Source organism: Lynx canadensis, chromosome A1 (genome assembly GCF_007474595.2).
Source record: "Lynx canadensis isolate LIC74 chromosome A1, mLynCan4.pri.v2, whole genome shotgun sequence".
Lineage (NCBI taxonomy): Eukaryota > Metazoa > Chordata > Mammalia > Carnivora > Felidae > Lynx > Lynx canadensis.
The window spans coordinates 19,832,466-19,845,699 of NC_044303.2; the positions used below are offsets into that span (position 1 = coordinate 19,832,466).

At 34.9% G+C, this 13,234-nt stretch overlaps 1 protein-coding gene across 3 annotated transcripts in view; it reads left to right on the forward strand.

Annotated features, from left to right (window-relative positions):
* The window catches only part of LOC115510275 (integrator complex subunit 6), an 88,440-nt gene that overhangs the window by 24,519 nt on the left and 50,687 nt on the right, over positions 1-13,234 (forward strand). Inside the window, exon 3 of one of the 3 annotated variants that reach the window (XM_030309943.2) lies at positions 5,230-5,452. The exons of the other annotated variants lie outside the window; for them this stretch is intronic. The gene's annotated coding sequence lies outside the window, so the exon portion shown is untranslated. The remainder of the gene's footprint in view (positions 1-5,229; positions 5,453-13,234) is intronic. 3 annotated transcript variants of the gene reach the window in all.

Sequence of the window (13,234 nt, forward strand, 5' to 3'; positions counted from 1 at the left end):
ATGTATCAGGTGTTTTGGTAGAATCACAAAATCAGAATTATTGAAAAAATTTCGTTCTGTTTTTAATTTCCTGCAAAGATCCTCCCTAGCACTGTTTTGCAATGGAAAACTATTCTTACTATGATTCCAGGAACACATGGCTAACTATATTGCTCAATAAAGTAGCCAGAAGAAATCCTGCCAGTACCTTCTTGGCGATGAATGACATTCCAGGGTAGTGTAGTAGTTATTTTTCTCTTCCTTGAAAGTGCTAATAGTAGTATTATCTTTCAAATATTGAGATTTCTATATGCTGAAGAATGTTTCTGCATCTCTTTATCAATGTTGTGATTGCCCTGGAGGCTAACGTTTTAGAGAAGATACTTGCAGTAAAAAATAAAATGTTGGCTTTTGACATTAAAAGTTTTGCCTTCTTGGGGCTACTGGGTGGCCCAGTTGGTTAAGCGTCCAACTTCGGCTCAGGTTGTGATCTCACAGTTCGTGAGTTTGAGCCCCGCATTGGGCTCTGTGCTGACAGCTCATCAGAGCCTGGAGCCTGCTTCGGATTCTGTGTCTCCCTCTCTCTCTGCCCCTCCCCCGCTCATGCTCTGTCTCTGTCTCTGTCTCTGTCTCTCTCTCTCTCTCTCAATCTTTCAAAAATAAATAAACATTAAAAAAAAAAAGTTTTGCCTTCTTATGACTTTCCCAGCTTTTTAAGACAAACTAGGACAACTACTTTTATAACTTCTTGGCAAATGTTCAGAAAGGGCTTCTGTAGAAAGAGAATGTCTGAGTAATCTCAGCTCTGTGTTGAAGTGGCTACAGATTAGGTAGGGTCTTATCTTTGAACTTGTCAGTTCTCAAAACCTGATGCAGAAGTCCCCTCAGCCTTTGAGAGGTGGATTAGTGTTAGTGATTTTTCTGGATCATTCTTTGTAATGTAAATGGTTTTACCTTTTATAAGGATAATCTTTAGGATCTATAATTATGGTTTATTTAACTCTTTGTGATCTGTACTGATCAAGACAATCCAGAATTTTTTGAGTTTTTTCTTGTACCTGAAGTAATTCTGAAATCTCATCTCTCCTGCCATAAATGTTTTTATTTTAGTAAAGTCCCTAAAAATGTGTTAAAAACTATTTAAAAAATTTTTTTAATGTTTATTTATTTTTGAGAGAGAGTGTGAGTGGGGTAGATGCAAAGAGAGAGGGAGACACAGAATCTGAAGCAGGCTCCAGGCACTGAGCTGTCAACACACAGCCTAATGCGGGGCTCAAACTCACGAACCGTGAGATCATGACCTGAGCTGAAGTTGGATGCTTAACGGACTGAGCCACCCAGGTGCCCTGTGTCAAAACTATTTTAATTATATCAGTCAAGACTTTTAATACATATTTAAAATAGTTGTTTTTTTCCCCAGTACACTTAGAATTTTGGAGCAACTTTTTCATTCTTTTTTCTTTTTAAAAAAACCTCTAAGAAATCTTGAGGAATGTCATTGTAGTATCATAGAATGTACCCAAAGGATCTGTGTGTAAATGCATTTTTTTGAGTTTTCATTCATCCCTTAGCAGTGATGCCTCTTACTGATTTCTAGGGACTCAGTAATTTGTGTCTTAGTAGTTTGTGATTTAAATGTTCTAAACATATGTATAACATTACTGTATATGTTAGTCTCTATCAATTCAACTTTCTAAGGACATTTAATAAGAATTTGTTGGATACGGATCATTTGTATTTTCTTTTTATACCCATATTTTTGGCCCTATTCTCTCAACTCCTGGATTTATTATTCCTAGTGTGCTATAGAAATGTATATACATCTGTAATTGAAAACTGAAAACATGTAAATGGTAATATGTATATATGTATATAATATATAAAAATATTATATATACATTTATATACATATATAAACAAAATATATGTATATTGAAAATATGTAAATTATAATACAAATTTATAATAGAAGTTGATGAAATGTTTCAATTCGATAACCTATAGTGAATTTCAGCAACACATTTACAGTACTCTTACTGAATATATCTTTTTTCAAGGGCACGTGGAAAGAAAAACCCTTTAAGGATGGATTGCCCCTAGCCAAACATTTCAATAGGATAATTTTTTTTAAATACTGGCTTATCACTCTTTAATGAAGCTGTATGGCTACAATAAGTAATCTATTATCTAGAATTCTGTGGTAAGATATATCAAAATAATTTTTATTCAGCAGGTGAGGCAGTTTCACGCTGCATTTTATTAGCCTGTCAGAACCAATAAGCAATCAGAGACGCCATACATGTAAGGAAAAATTTACATAGAGATGTTTCTATTACCCTTCTGATTGCAGCTCTTCCATATATAGACTACTATAATATTTAGAACGTTAGTTTTCAAATGGCTGCATCAAAATCACCTAGGGTATTTTATAAAATATTTATGGCTCAGCTCTAATTCTGAAAATTTTAGTTTAGTTGATCGTGACAGGAACCTGGGAATCTGTATTTTTGAAAATATCCCAGTTGGTTCTGATACACATATTTGAAAACCATAGTTTTAGAATACAATATAATTACAAATATGTATTTTAAATTATAAAAAACACATTTGAAAGTGAACAACTTTAACAAAACACCTTCACCATTTTTGACTTACAATGCTAGCAAAATATTTTAAGATAAAAATTAATTGTTGACCTTTGGAATTGTTAAACTTGGGAATGGGCTTCCCGGGAATATGGACTAGGTCTTCTGTGAATATTTTTTACTGTGTTTGGTATGATTTAGAATCGATTATTGGATAGCCCTGAAATACTAACATGTGTGCTGACCACAGTCAGTCTATAATTACTGCATTTGTGGTATGCCGAGTTTGAGGAGGGCTTTTAGACCCTGAATATGAGATGAGGTAGGAAAGGAGAGGATAAGAAAAAAGGAGTAATTAATTCATATTATCTGTCATGTGCTTGCTATCACTGGCTTAAGGAGTTTTTATTCAAAGGACTGCATAGTATTCTGTTATCCTTATTGTGCTTTAATTCCTGGTTTGGATATTCATAGCTAGCATTATTAATGTATATATATGTAAATATATATTTATTTTAATATGGATGGATATATATATATATATATCTATCCATACACACACACACACACACACACACACACACACACACACTTGACTCAGATGAGGGCAATTTATAAAGAATTGGTGATAGTTACACTTAATTTTTGCTTTCTAGAGAGTTCCTGCTAAAATACCCTTCTCTAATGAATTGTTCTGATTTTCAATTCTTAAAGTATATTTTAGATTAGTTCATCAGTAATTGTGTGTGTGTGGGTGTGGGTGTGGTATAGTAACTTTGCTTGTGTACAAGAATAGTGGCACACCATACATTTATATTTAGTACTACTATTTTCTAGGTATTGGGGACACAAAGATGAAATTAAGCAAGGCTCTTGCCTCCAGAAGACATATTTGAAGATAGGCAAGGAAATAAGCATTTGTAACACACTGAGATAAATCTCATGGCAGAAATAAAAGCTTTTGAGGGAGCATAAACAGGGGAACTAGGTTATGAGAGATGAGTAAGGAATTGAGCCATGATATTTCAAGAGGAGGGAATAGTGTGTGAAAGTACGAAGGCATGAAAACAGTATATGGAGAGACTTGAAATTATATGAGTGGAGTATAGAAAGCATAGGCAAGAGAACTGGTTCCTTGAAATGTAGGTAGAGGCCAGAAGAACCCCCTAAGGAGACTAGACATCATTCTGTTAACATTTGTAGAGGAAGTATTGGAGGTGTTGAGCAGCATTGGAGTCTCATGATCAGATTTGCATTTTAGTAAGCTTACTCTGCCTGCAGGGGTGAAAGAAGATAGGTTGAGGGATGGTAAACTGGGAAGAATTAGCAAACGACAAGAAATAATCCAGGAGAAACATGGGGTGTGCTAAAACTAAGCCAGTGCTGGATAGAAGGGCAGAAATGTGAGAGATTTGATGGGTATGCTAACTAGGCAGGTCTTCAGAGATGGTAAAGTAGGAGAAAAAAAATCAGCCTTTGAAAGGGATTCTGAACCAGGGTCCATGCTTGGGCTTTAGAGGGTTCTGTGAATTGCCTGAAAACATACTAGACATTGTCCATTTGTGCAATTATCCACATTTTTCTGGGGGACAGTGGTCTCTAGCTTTAACCATATTCTCAAACAAGTAAAAAAAAAAAAAATACAGACGGCCTAGTTGTATTTCAGAGTTTCCAACTTGAGATCTGTGTGGATGTTGTTAGTGTTAACTGAAATGGGGATATTGGATATATAGTAGAAAGGAATATAAAATAATTGTTTGGTAAGATATCTTGAGGGTACCAATATTTTAAAGGAGTTACAAGCCAACTTTTAAAACAATAGTTCAAAGACTTTTTCTTGCCTTTTAACATTATGTCCTAAGAAAAGTATTTTGCATTTAAAAACAAAGAAATAAGCAGAATTTGTCTCTAAATTTTGATAGAGTTTGTATTTTGAAGCAGATTAAATAAGTAAATCTTAAGTCATTTTATTACTTATTTATCAGGTCCTTAAGTTTTTAAATTTAAGTCATAGTGATATATGAACATTTAAAATTGCTTATTTCAAGTAAGTGTGAACATTGAACTTGAGAATGCTGGGAGAACAGCATTGTGTGTGTGAGGACACCTTGTACTAGTGTAAGGTCCACTGAAGAGGATGCAAACCCAGTTTCTTTTCTGTTTATCAGTATGTGATTTAAGAATAGTTGTAGATTGGCTTTAACTGCACTGGTAGTTTTCTGCCAATTAAACTCCGTGAAAGTGAGCCTGTTAGATGTATTTTATGCCTCTCTAAGTCAGATTACAGTTTGAGAGCATGAAAAAGTTGAGTATTGGTCTCAATACTGGTGAGGCACAATCCCATAAGCCATAGGCTGTTAGTTGTTTATAAATACCTTCATTATACTTACTTAGCTGTGTTCCATAAATATTTTATATAAACCTCCATTTTCAATTGTTCTTTTCAGACGTAATAAAATAGATATAAAATTTTTTAGATTTGTGTATTAGGAATAAACTATGCAGTGACTGGAACTATGGTCTTTACATCAAGGCAAGGCTGCATTTTGATCTAGACAAGGCTGTTTGGTTTATTTTTCCCCACGCTCTGTCTTTTCAGGTTGAATTACTGATTTTTCCCCCTTTGTTTTGTTTGTTGTGGTTTTGATGTTTTTTTTCCTTTCAGCTAAAGGAGCAGCCCAGTGGTTTTCAAGAAGTGCCAAAGTGCACTGACTGTCTCATGATGACTGGTGCCTCAGGGAGGGTCATGATTCCTGGATACAGGATCGACCTGATCCTGGATGTCACTTCAAGCAGTCAGATCGTGGGGAAAAGCCTTGTCTAATGGCTAGCCTTCCTCAAAAGTCTGATGCTAGTCATCTCGGAAGGCCTCAGAAAAAGCCTTAAAGGTGAGCAGAGTAGAGTGTAGTTCTCTCTGGGGGCTGTGACTATTGGTTGGAGAATATGATTCAACATAGAATGACAACCCTAACTTGACAAATCCAGGTTCAACTGGTAAATTAACTTTAGTTTATACATTTGTTGGTGATGATGATCAGACCCCAACTTTTGAGTTGTTAGAAACGAATAACCTCTTAACCTTAAGATCTGTAAGGGGAGGAGTTTGAGATTTCCTGGGCCCTTCAGAACCTTAGGTTAGTATCTGTTGTCTTCAATGTAAGTAGCCTACTATCATAGCTAAGGAACATTTTGGTTATAAAATCAGATAAGTACAGATGGATTAAAAAAATTAGCTAGTGAGGTAATCTCTGAGTTTATATATTTATTATGTGTTAATTTGTATATCATGTATTGATCATGTGTATCAGGCAGTTGGGCTTCAGGATTCTGATGGACAAATTTGCATTTGATTTGTCTGTTATAATTAAGAAAAATTAACTACCTTTGAAGTAGTTTATGTAGTTTGTATTCTATTGCATTCAACTTGAAGAATATTAGGACTGTTGCATTATGTGAATAACATTTTTAGACTCAATAAAAAGATCTTTTAGAGATGCATTGAGCATTTTGTTTTGGAAAAAGTTTCGTTCTAGACTTCTTTCTCTGTGCTTTGAAGCACTTACAAAACCCAGTTGTCATATAATAACTTCTTGGTTGCCAGATTTTCAAGTAAACTCTAAAAATTTGTACTAAGACTCAATAGGGTTTTTATCTATTTATTTATTTTGTTGTTGTTGTTGAGTTGCCTGTATTAGTAAAAATGAAAAAATAATATGGGCATGCACTACCCCCAATGTTTGTACATTTTTATGTTTAGATATTATAAACGTATAAATTATACACGTATATATATACACACACCTTATATTAATATTAGAAAATATCTACAAAAATAGAAATTTTTAAAGATGAGATGAAAAAACTTATACAAAGGAAATTCTGATATTTTCTTCCCTCACATCATAATGTATACCAGGAGTTTGCAAACTTAAAGGGCCAGGTAGTAAACATTGTAGACTTTTCAGCCCATATGATCTGTTAAAACCTACTCAGTTCTGTTGCTATAGGGCAGAAACAGCCATAGACAATGTGTTAAACCAGTGAGTGTGGCTGTAGTCAATAAAATTTTATTTACCAAAACAAACATGGGCTGAATTTGGCTGGTGAGCCATAGTTTGCTGACCTCTGGAGTCTGTCTTGTTTTGTAGACCACTGAATTGCGTTATACTACTTTCAGGTCCTTTTCACCATGAGTTTTAGAGTGTAGTTGATCTTGCTTAATGAGGTGAGCAGAAAATACTAGTGGTCAGAATGTATTGTTTAGTTGAACAAATACTTCTTGAAACCAGTGATATTCAGACAAAAGGTTGGGTGCTAGGAGTATGAGTTTGGTGACAGAGGTCAACAGGTCATGGTGTAAGAAGTGAAATGATTACAGCACAAGCTGCTGAGAAAGTGAGGGTGGCGCTGGGAAATGATGTCTGAGGTTGGACTTTGAAAGATTAATTCAAGTTTGTGAAGCAGATGAGTGTAAAAGCATAAAAGGAAGTAGATGAGCATAAGGCATAAAGAGAGGAAGAGAACCTTATACACCTCAGCACTGATAGTTGACAGAATGTTCAGGAAAGAAGCAGCAGGAAATGAGCGTGGACAGATGGCATGGCCCATTGTGTATGCCCTGCCAAGGAATGTAGACTGTCTTAGAGGTTGATGGTAATAACCATTGAAGAGATTTTGGTATAGGAGAAAGTGATCAGATTTGGATTTTAGAAAAATAGTAGCAGTAGTGTAGAATAAACAAGTTGTAGGTAATTTTGGCACTTTTTTTTTTTTTTAAACCTCCTTATAAAAGACAAAATTGTCTGTGGATCGTTTTATGCCAGAAATAAAATAAAGGAACTTGGAATAATATTGAGCAATAAAAAGAAATGGAGTACTGACATGCTATATAACATGGACAAACTTCCAAAACATTATGCTAGATGCAAAAGACCACAGATTGTATGATTCCATTTTTATGGATCATCTATAAAGTAGATTAGTGGTTGCCTGGGGTGGGCTGGGGACTGACTGCAAATGGGGATGAAGGATCTTTCTGAGGTCTGGAAATGTTCTAAAACTGGATAGTAGTGATGGCAAACTATGCAAATTTACTAAAAGTAATTGGACACTTTTAAAATGGGTGAATTTTATGGTGGGTAATTATTTTTCAATAAAGTTGTTAAAATATTAGACCTCACCATTGAAATTTGTTGGAGTAAAACTTTGTGAAAGAATTATTTTCATATCATTGATTGCCAAGTAATAAGTGCTCTTTCCTCTGAACAGATACTGTTCTTAAATTTACTAGATTAAAAAAAGAATTTTTTTTTTTAACTTAAAGGATATGCATTGTAAGTAACTATGTGGAAACTACCAACTAAATGATTCAGATTATTAACTAAATTTTATAGAATTCCCTTTGACTAATAATTTCTTAATTTTCCTTTCCTTATTAAATATCATATGAGGAGAACTGTCTTAAATGCTTGTATTGGATAATAACATAAAAAGCTAGAAATAGGGGGCGCCTGGGTGGCTCAGTTGGTTAAGCATCCGACTTCAGCTCAGGTCATGGTCTCACTGCTTGTGGGTTTGAGCCTCGCATCGGGCTCTGTCCTGACAGCTTGGAGCCTGGAGCCTGCTTCGGATTCTGTGTTTTCCTTTCTCTCTGCCCCTCCTCCCACATGCGCTCTGACTCTCTCTCTCAAAAATAAACAAACATTAAAAAATAAATAAAAAGCAAAAATAGCCTAAGGGAAATGTACTTGATTTTTTTTCGAGGAAATAATTGCTAAAGGAAGAACCTGAAGTATGGTGATTTTAATTTGTCAGTTGTTTTTCATAATTTTAATAGTCATTAAAAACGAATGAAAAGAATGCAAAGCAATTGGAAAATGGTTAATTAAAATAATTTATTGAGGGCTTACTATGTGCTAGGCACTGTTTCTTAGAAACAGATTCTTACTATGTTACCTTCTTTTATTCCTGGCCGCCAAAATAATTTATATTGAATGTAATCATTAAGAAAATGTGTAAGACTTAATTTCGTTACTTTTCATTGTTTCAAGGTAATTTCACATCTCAATTCCCAATTCTGTGACAGTGAGGAAAATGAATGTTAGTAGAGCTGATTCTCAATTGAGAGGCATAGCTAGGACTAGTCTGTTGGGTTTTTTCTTTTTACTTCAGGTTTATTGCTCCTTACACTCTAGTGTGGGATTTAAAAAGAAAACAAAAAGCAATACAGTACTGTATAAGGATAGACGTCTAAATCAATGGATAAATTGAGAGTTCAGAAATAAAACCCATACATTTGTGGTCAATTGATTTTCAACAGGGAAGCCAAGAGTTTAATGGGGAAAGAAGAATCTTTTCAACAAGTGGTACTGGACAACTAGATAGATATCCTTATGCAAGAGAGTGAAGTTGGACCCCTGCCTGACACCATATACAAAAATGAAATCAAAATACGTGGGCAGTGTAAATGTGACAGCTGAAACTCTTAGAAGAAAACATATAGGCTAACTCCTCATGACTTTGGATTAGGCAGCGGTTTTTTAGATATGACAGTAGAAGCACATTCAAAGAAAAGGTAGAAAAGTTTAACTTCATCAAAATTAAAAACATTTGTGCTTCAAAGGGTATTATCAAGAAAAGACTGTATAACAGGAGAAAATACTTGCAAATCCTATATCTTCATAAGGGCCTAGTATCCAGCATATAAAAAGAACTGCTATAACACAAAAATAAAGACAGCCCAATTGAGAAATAGGCAATGGATTTGAAATATTTCTCTAAAGACATACAAATTGCCAATAAGTGCATGAAAACGATGTTTAGCATGATGAGTCATTGGGGAAATGCAAATCAAAACCATAATGGAATACCACTTTATGCCAATTATCATGGTTATAATAAAAAAAATGTATAGTAACAAATATTGGTAAGAATGTAGAGAAGCTAGAACCCTCATACATTACTGGTGAGAATGTAAAATGATGCAGCTGCTACCTACGGAAAATTAGTTGGCAGTTCCTCAAGAAGTTGAACGTAGAGTTACCTATTACCCCCAAACTCCATTTCTTGGTATGTACCCAAGAGAAATGAAAGTAAATCCACATAAAATGTCTCAGTATCATTTATAATAGCTAAAAAGTAGAAACAATCCAGTGTTCATTAACTGATGAACAGATGAACAAAGTGTGGTATATACATACAGTGGAATGCTGTTTAGCCTTAAAAGGGAATGAAATTCTGACATACTACAACATGGCCGAACCTTGAAAACATGCTAAGTAAAAGAAGCCAGATACAAAAGCCTAGTTACTACATGATTCCATTCCTATGAAATCCTCAGAATAGGCAATTCCATTGAAACAGAAATATATAAGGGTTGCTGGGGTTGAGGGTAAGAGTTGGTGCTAATGCGCATGGGGTTTCTCTTTTGGGTGATGGATGTGTTCTGAAATTACGTAGTGGTGATGGTTGTATAATTCTGCCTCCCTGGGTCAGCCATTCTAAAAACATGAAACAAAACAAAGGGAAAAACTTGTGTCTTTACCCTCATGTACCCTATTTCCCTTTCTAATGATTTTCTTAAATCTTGTTTCCTTTTGTAGCAAATTTAGGAATTATTTCTGATATCCCCTTGACTTTGCTACCTTCTTTTTTATTCTTTAATCTGTTACATTCTGACTTCTTCCATTCTTAGTAAGGTCAATAATGCTTTCTCATTTTCCAAATTCATTCATAGGTTTTTGAGTTTTCTCTTCCATGAAGTTTTGCCTGCATTATTGAACACTCTTTCTTAAAAGTGGCTTCTGGGTTTATATTTTCCTGGCTTTTATTTGGCTTTTGGTTCCATTTAATCATTGATCTTGCTTTATGCCTATCTGTCCCCTTGTTACTTAGATTTTTTTTTTTTTTTTTTTTTTGCCTTTACATTTGACCTGTTCATTTCAGGCAATTTCATTTATTCCCACAGCTTCATCCATCAGCATATACAGATTTCCATCTCTAAACAGATTACCAAGATGTGTTTTTCTAGCCATTATCTTTTAACTTTCTTACTTTTAATTTTTGAGATGGTGTCAGTTTATAGACATAACCCACATAAACAAAAGTTCTTTAGGGTCCTCATTAATTTTTAAGCATGCAAATGGTGTTACAGTATAAACTGTTAGAGCACTGCTGCTCTCGGGGAGGGTGTGTATTTTATTGAGATATAATTGACATAAACATTAGTTTTGGATATACAACATAATGATTTGATATTTTGTATATATTATGAAATGATCACTCCAATAAGTCTAGTTAACATTAATTACTACACAGAAAAATTTTTTTCTTGTGTTGAGAGCTTTCAAGATCTACTCTCTTAGCAACTATCAAATATGCAATACAGTATTAACAGTAGTTACCATGCTGTATATGACAGCTCTCTGACTTCTTTATTTTATAATTGGAAGTTTGTACCTATTGTCCCCTTTCTCCCATGTTGCCGCCCCCAGCCACCTTTATCTTTCTCATTGAGTTTTGATGCTAAGCACTTGGGCATTTTCCCTTTTCCTTTTGTTTCCTACCTTGGGATATCTGTACTCCCTTTACCAGGTATAAAAGGCCCTTTATGATTTGATCCCAACTTTCCCCATGCTTTATTTGGTTTACATTGCATCTGAGTGCTTCACCAACACCAAAATGTTGTTCATTGAGTCCATCACACTTTATTTACCGGTGCCTGTTCCATGATTCTGGGGTGCTTCCTATCTCTTCCTACCTCTCTCTTCCCAAAATGTACTCAGTATTTGTTGAGACACTGGGCAAATGCTACCTTCTATAAAGCTTTTAGGCATTTAGTCACATTTTTTTCTCTGTACTTTTTTTTCTCTGTACTTCTGGGGCTTAATTCTTATCACTCTTACCCCAGTTTATATTCATTCTGTTACTTGTAAGCTTCTGTTGCCACTAGATTTTGTGGTGGCCTATCACACGTCTTTCAGTTTGGAAACTCCTATCTTTTAACTTATTTCTTTGATATATTTTTTTCCCATCTGTGTCTCTCTTCTGACTTCTGAATTTATCCGTTACTGTTATCCTCATTATTCTTATTTATCTTTTCTGTCCTTCTTCCATCTTTGTTCTTTCTTGGAGTTTTCCTTAACTGGATTGGTAAAGGGCTTGGCTTGTGCTAAAGTTTGTATATTGTTTTACTGAGATGAAATTTGCATAATTCAGTGGCATTTAGTAAACCTTTCCTCGTTAATAAAACTCTCATACTGGGAAGAAATCTAAAGATGCTGCAACAGAGTGTATTGGTTCTTTAATCCTAAGCAGCAAATCCTGGGATAGTAGATTTCTTGCATATACCTTTTTCTCAACCAGATAATTTCAGTTTTGGTATCTTTGGCTGTTCAACTGTTCATGGAAATAATCAGAAAAAGAATTGAGGGTTATAACTGTTGAAGGGTAAAACCTTAGGGATAAAAAGGAAGTTGGAGGACTAAGTTTTGAGTCTTAGAACTATTCCTACATTTACTGGGAAGGAGGAAACTGAAATGAAACTTAAGGGCCTAATCCTAGTTATGTGGGTTTGTTGTTGTTACTATTTGTTCTGAGGAAGAACTAAGGCTGTGTTCTATTTGCGGAATGAAATTTAAGAAATACTCAGATTCACCAAAAATGTTAACATTTTATTTGAAGCTTTTTTTCATCCATATTATCTGAGCAAATCTGAGTAATTGGCATTAGAGTGGGACTTGATCCTGGAGGTGCCAGCTTTCTATTTATTAAATCACAAAGGCATTTATCATTAATTTGGTTTAGAACGTGTGCTTCTCTGCCTTTAGTACACATTTTGTGCCTCTCTGCATGTTCTGCAACAAAGCAAACAAACTGACAGGCATCCAGTTGAACCTTCAAGAATTCTGAAAATCTTCTGGCAAGTTTATTTTTTAGGGTATTGGTTCAGCTCCTGTGATTGGACAAAAGTAACAGTGGCTTTAAAAAGATGGAAAACTTTTCTCTCACATCAAAGACAGAAGTGGTTAGTGGTGTGGGAGGTAGGGTGGTTTTGCTCCAAACTGTGTCTAAGTCCTAGGTTCCTTCTCCTTTTTTGTTTTGTCTTTGCTTTTATGTGTAGAGTTGGTAACTGGTTTAACAATGTACTCTACCTAGTTCAGTGCTACAAATGAATTTCACCCTGTGGGAAGGAGTAAAGAATATGGAGGGCAGGCAGCCACCTAATGTGAGCGTGACGTAAAACTTGTATGTAGCAGCTCCAAGCAAAGTCCATCAACCAGAACTTGACCATACTTAGTGAGGCAGAACAAAGCATGTAATCTCTGCTTGGGTGGCTATGTGTCTAGCTAAAATTTGGGGGTTTTGATTAGAAGGAAGAGAGATTAGATCTTAAGAAGCAGTTAGCAGTTTCTGAAATAAGATGTATGTTAAAGAAATTAATTTTATTTTAAAAGCTTTCGAAACTACTTTCTAGTATGACAGTTTGTTCTAGGTTTATCTTGTGCATTTTTGCTCCAGACCTGGAATCCTACATTAAAGATGTAACCTAATTCTCTCTTGTTTGAAGCTTTAGTTTCCTCAGCTTTTAAGACGGGGACAATAATAACTATATCTCATGGTTGTTGTAATAATTAAATGAGATAATAAGAGCTTAAGAAATGTTACTGTTT